Here is a 6,967-nt window from a genome sequence, read left to right on the forward strand (position 1 = left end):
GATACTTCTTTTATATCGTGTAGCCACTGAACCAACAAACAAACTTAACAAGTAATGTAACCTTTAAATCGATGATAACCAGAGCCGTAGCTACGTCGTACATTAACGTAGCTGAATTCTTGAATGAATTACATTATCATCTCCTGAAGCTTTTCTTAATGGCGTAGGAAACTGAGTGAGAAGAATTGAGTTGAAAAGAAAAGAAAAATGTGAACAAAACTGTGGACTTCGAGAGACGAAAATCTTCTTCTTGAGATAAAGATTCGATTCGGACGTCTAGCCTCTTAGGTGCGATCGTAGTGATGCTGTATGACATCAGCAAAAATCTTAAAAAGCCTCTGGTCTCCCCCTGTTTTATTCATATCAACTTTTTTTGATCGGTTGATGAACGACAACGGGTAATTAGTTCGCCTATTACAAAATTAGAATTTTTGGTCACTCGACCGTTGAAGATTTTATTATACATACAGTGTAATATACCATATTGAATACGGTCGATGAAGGTACTCTACGGAATTAATAAATTTTTATTTATGTAACGAGCTAGTTTTATGAATTCGATTTAGAGCAATCAAATTTCTAACATTAATTCAATTGATGTTAGGATCATTGATTAATGAACATTGAATTTATACTTCAATCTGAAGGCTTATTCTTTGGGGTAGTTGGTGAATTGGTGTCACAAAGTAAAAGCTATAATTGTTGAAAAAGTGAAGTTTAAGTATGATTTATAAAGAAACGAGCCATCAGAACAGTCGGAGCGTTTGCTGCGACTGAGCCCCGTACGAACCCTAGTGCGTCTGTCCCCATACTTTGCCCGTAAGCCTTTCGTATGATATCTGTACATCTTAGAAATTGCACATAGCGCAATTACGAAGCCCCGTACGACGTTTCTTTCAAATGTAACATAAATTTCAAATTGACCTAAAATTTTAATTTATTGCGTGTAAATACACATAGGACCTAGTAGCGGCCTCAGTCCAAGAACCTAAATATACAGTTTTGTCAACAACATTCTATTCGGAGGTCGATTACCTTACAACCTTACAAATAAAACAAAAATTAGCAAAATCGGATCAAATTTCCTCGAGTTATATGCATAATACAATTAGGGCCAAGGAGCGGCCTTAGTCCTAGGAACCAAATTTAAAATGTTTCAAAACCTTTCATATAAAACAAAAATTAGCAAAATCGGATGAAATTTACTCGATTTATGTGCAAAAAACACTTAGGGCCAAATAGCCTTTTACTTCTAGGGCCCTAACTCACGGTCCATTAAACCGATTTCAATGAACTTTTTTCTCCTGAATTGGTATCGACAATACCTATCGTTTGCCGTTTCATTTACATTTCCATCGTTTATTTTGCCGTAGAGATCCCCAAAAGACCTTAAAACACTTAGGTGTCACTATTTCAACTACCTTTCAGGAAAAAAAAAATTGGAGATCGGATTTGATTTACTCAAGATATCGATGTGACGGACAGACAAAATTTTTATTGCTGATTCATTATCTATGACCATAGGCAAACACTTTGCCCTTACCGTCTGCTTCGAATTCCATCAATTACACACGCCATCGTAATCCTATAAGCCCCTTGTACTTCGTACGGTGCTAAAAACACAATTTAGACCAGTGAGTAATTCCTCGATTCGATCTAATCGATGACACGACAATCTTACACAACAAAGTGATTATTTTGTTGATCCAAAATAGTAATCCGTTTTCAGAAAAGCAGGTCTTCGCAATTTCCCTTACATAGTAAATGGGTCGAAATCCATATAATACTTCTTTTTGTCAAGTATGATCGCTGCATCCCGAGCCGAGGACAAGGGTTACAGTCCAAATTACACAAGGTAAAATAAAAAGGTTGCAAGAATTACGTAACGTTAGTTAGTCCCAGTGAAATGAGTTCTATCGCTCAACCCATATCAATGAAGCAATGATTCATTTTCCTTGCAGTGAGTGAAACCCTTTTTGTCGTTTTTGATATTTCAATTATCGATAATTTCTTTCGATTAATATTATCGATAATTTTGAACGTATCCCATACCTACTGGTAACAGCTGTAACAAAATAAAAAGAAAAAGTAAAATAATGACCAGTAGGAAAAGGGGAAGGGTAGAAAGGAAGAGGCAGTCGGCATAGCGAATATGTGGGTGACAAGGGGCAATTAAAAATTTATAAAAAAAGTATTTGGACACGACCACTTGAAATCTAGATCTTAAAACATTTTTGCGTTGTCGACGATATTTTAATTTTTTCTTTTATTAAAAAATCAAATGTACACGTTAAATGTAACATTAAAACACACTTCTATGGAATATATCGTGGAAGATATAGATATTTATTGAAACAAGACAGAACAGAACAGAAAATTAAATTAAAAAAAAAAACGAATGTAGAAAGAACACTTATCTTTTACCCATGAAACAACGCTGCAGATCATAATGTTTAAAATTTCAGATAAAATTGAGCATGAATATAAAAAAAATGATTGCGAGTGGGTTTCTTGTGTTAAAGTTAAATTTATTGCTTAGCAAAATTGAATAAACGTCGTATGATTAATATGTTTCGTTCAACTAACAACATAATTCTTTGAGCGAGTCGTCGTTTTGTTCCATCTTTTTTTTTCATTCTTCTTTCTTTTTGTAATGAAGAAAGACTTTTTCTCGTTCAATGTATATGATTTTATTAAAACATATTTGTTTATGTGTGTCTGACCTTTTCAGGATTTTTCTGTATGAAAAATTTAAAAAAAGAACGAAAAAATAACACAAAAAAGAAGAATTAAACGGTTTAAATGTAATGTCACGGAACTCACATTTTTAATATTACAATGCCCGAAAAAAGCTGTACGAAATTTTTGAAACCATTACTTTGCAAACATTTCAATCACTTACAGCGCAGAAGTCTCTCATTTTTTTCGTTTCGAATGTATACTTCACATTTTAGTTAATATTCTGAATGAGTTTACACTTTTCGTACTTAATTTTGATTCAGATGAAAGTAAATGAAGTTAATAAATCACATTCGCTTAATTCGAACAAAAACAGTTATAAACTGTGATTATTTATGTAGAACATGGCAAGCTTTCAAGCAACGAAAATGTAATATGGTCGAAATTTGAATGAACTCTAAATTGATTCTGGTATTGCTTTTAGAATTAAACGTTGTTCGACCGTGATCACAGTAAAATGCAATCTTCATTCATGCCATGGCTAGATGTTCTGTTCGAGTAACAACAAAAAATTTAAATTCAAAAGCTCAATGATTGCAATTTTTAAAGTTGAGCGTAATTAACTTCTTAAGTGCAGCTATTAATAAATTATATCGATAGCGACTTCAGAACAAACGACAAGCTCTGTCTAATGAGATCTTAAACAGCAAAAACTTATATTCAACAAAATGAAGTAAAAGATTTGAAATCGATAATTTGCATAACAAAGGTTAATTAGCAAGGACGCGAAGTTTTGGGTCTAAACATTTATATCTGGCTGAAAAGCATGTTTAGCCTTCTTCCAGCTGATAAAGTCATAATTTTTCCATCAAATAAATGTTTTTATTTAGTGAATAAATTGTTACCGAATTGTACGTTTGTATGTCAATTATCTGGTGTTTCCTACTAGGTAGGCCTGTGGTACTATATGTAATGCTTGAGTCATTTTTACGTTTATTAAATAATGCTTAATATATAGAGGCTAGCTATACCTAAAAAAACCCGGTTTACTAGTCTTCCGAATCTTCATTAAAACGTTCAATTTTCGTGATATCATCATGATTATTAAAATTTCGGACACAGAAGACTGAATACTGCCAAAACTCATATTTCATTTCAGAAACCACATAATATTACACCTGACTATTCTATTAACAATATTTCAATTTTTTTATTTTAATAATGCACGCGAATTATTGGCAAACAATCAGAATCTTTTGAAATTTTGTAATTATGACCATCGACATGCCGAAAAATACTCGCAGCACCTGTCATGTTGAACTTGAAAAACTGAATTTGCTTGAAGTCATGTACATACGCTTGTCTTAACACTATCATTTTGATGTAAAGAAAGAGCAAAAAAAACTGTACGCGGAAGCACAGCCGAACATGTAATTATTTTTTTAGTATTTTATTTACGTGTAGCTTCAGTTACTTAAAAAAAAACAATTGATGCCTTAAACCTTTCCTGAAATCTTCTATTATATTTATAACTTGGGAAACACAAGATAAATAGTTAGGCCTCAATAAAAAGCATTACAGCTTCGACACAACAATAGTTCAGTCAATCGGTGTTCCTGTTAACATTTTTTAGACATTATGTCATCTGTTATCTAAAAACGGTGTGAATACCGTACTCTTAGTATAGCATAATGGGTGTTAAAAACGATGAAGTAAAAGATTTCGATTTTGACAATACAGAGACCAAAGGGTTATATTATACATGCTTGTTGTCAAACCCTTTGATTGTACAAAGTTTGAAATAGCCTATCTGGAATCGTCTCCGTAAGTCTGATATTGATTTGCTTCTAACTTAGGAAATTCATTGTATATATTGTCACCTGCCTGAAGTAGTTGCAAAAGAATTTGCGAAATTCGTAAAAGGAAAATGTTTCTTGCGACAACTTTTGCAACTACTTCAAAAGACTGGGAGCAACCTGAAGTAGTTGCAAAAGAAGTTGCAAAATTTGTAAAAAGGAAATAGTTTTTGCAACAAGCTTTGCAACTACTTCAAAAGGCTTATATTGTCAGAAGCAAAAGTTTTATTATCGTATATGGAACAGACGTTTTATCAATAATTTGTTGTACGTATGACTGTAATTTTGTTTAATGTTTTCATTATGTTTGTCCAAATCACAACCATTAGGTCTTTCAGATGGTTTCCTACCATGCATCTCATATCCTAACACTTCCGCATCAGTATCCAATGAAAACTTTGCGAAAAGTTTTCTTTTTTCTGACACGGAATTATATTTATTGCAACGGGACCATAAAAAATACGTCAACGAATTCCGGTCATTCAAGTGTCTCTCAATAAATCGACAAATTTGGTGCAGGTCTTACAAGAAATTTACAATAAATTGAATAGCTCAATTAATTTGCTGTTTTTCTTCTTATATTGCAAAAAGTCAGTTTGAATCGATCGAACATATTGTATAAAAATAATAATAATAATAATCAGAAGTGACTAGTCGTGTCCATATTTGGTAAGTCATTGAATTTACATGGTGAGTAGTTAGCATTTACAAGGATATTATGATGATTATTATTATATTTTTCAATTTTGACTTCCTTTAAAAAAATATTACAAGCAATTAACATTATCGTATAAATAATATGTAACCCATAATTGCAAGCTTACATGTTACTTTTTCGATTTAAAATAATTATTTCCATCATAACACATCATAGAGTTGTTTAAAAAAAGAATATCGACAACAATAAAAATCTGAACTCGCCAATTAATACTTCCGACTGCATTGTATGTCCAAAAATTAAATAAAATCCAAGTCCAAGGGGAAGGTGAATATCGTGATTGGAAAGTGCAATCAAAAGATAGAACCCCACATTGGAAATGGGACAAATTAAAGAAATTGCACTTAATGTATCCGAGCCGAAACACACAATAGAAGTAATTTACTCTTTCATTTTAGGTTAGGTGGAAAATGACAAGGACTATTTTTAGGAAAACATTTTCCCAGATTTTTTTGAATTTTCCCACTTTTTTCCATATTTTCCATATTTTGATTAACTTGTGAAAATTTTTTTTTTTGGCAAAAATTATGGTAAATTCGGGAAAATTATGAAAAAATGTTTTCCCAAAAATAGTCCGTAGTAGATTTCAACATCCCAATATATGTAAGATTTGCACAAACGAAAGGTGCACTTTCCAACCGATTCCTTTCATCCTTTCACCTTCTCGGCGTGTACAGAAATATTAAGGTATAAGCGCAATTGATAAAGACACTTAAAGGTCCAAGTCCAAGAATCGTACGGTTGAATGTTTATTCATGTCTCAAGGAACAGATAACACATTTTAAGCACAACGTAGCGGAGTAACCATGAGGCCCATACGACCTCGTATTAATAGTCATTAAACATTTTGTTTGTATATTTAAGTCGAATGAATCGAAATAAGTCATTGAGCATTTTAATCACTAGTTGAATTTCTCGATTTATCGTAATAATCTGAATAAGTGACCCTCCGATTTCATCTCATAGACATCTAATAGTGGATCTGAACGATTTAATTCAAGGTTAAGGTTAAGATACCTTTAAGGTGATGATGAGCTTCATAAGACAAAGGCGATGGCAGCTAAATTTCTCTGTGGTGCAATCTTGGCTTATGAAAGTTTTTATGCAAATTTTAACCGCACCAAAAAACATATTTTATTTGAGTTGACTTTTCATACACTGTAATGAGGGCAATAAGTTTAACAAAATTTGTTGCCACCCGTGGGTGTCTAACTCTGTTCTTCCTTAACCTTGACTTAGTAGTTATATACTAGTTATAGTATATTACTATACAAAGGAAGGAATTTGATATTTTACGGATACGAATATCAAATTATTTCTCGAGTGTAGTATGACGTTGTCCTTTACGAAGGAGAGAAAGACTTTTCCCTAGAGATTAAAAGTCCATTTTCCCTCCCTAGTAAAGGAAAACTCATATCCTCATATGATTCTCCAAAATTTCATTCGATGTTCAAAATCATCATCAGATTTCATGTCCTGTATGGCTGTTTCATCGATAATAATGCGAAAAGCTTATGCTAATCACGCAAATTTATGTTAAAAGAAATGAAGTAAAAGGTTTCGTAGCAATGTCATAAAAATGTTAGATTAACAGAAGTAATAGATCTGATCATGTTGATGATGATATACTTGCCGTCTGTCATTTTAAAAAGGAAATTTGAACAGCAATTAGTTTAGTTTAAAAAAAATTCGTCAAAATACAGTCCAAATAGAA

The sequence above is a fragment of the Bradysia coprophila genome (genome assembly GCF_014529535.1).
Source record: "Bradysia coprophila strain Holo2 chromosome X unlocalized genomic scaffold, BU_Bcop_v1 contig_44, whole genome shotgun sequence".
In the NCBI taxonomy this organism is placed as follows: domain Eukaryota; kingdom Metazoa; phylum Arthropoda; class Insecta; order Diptera; family Sciaridae; genus Bradysia; species Bradysia coprophila.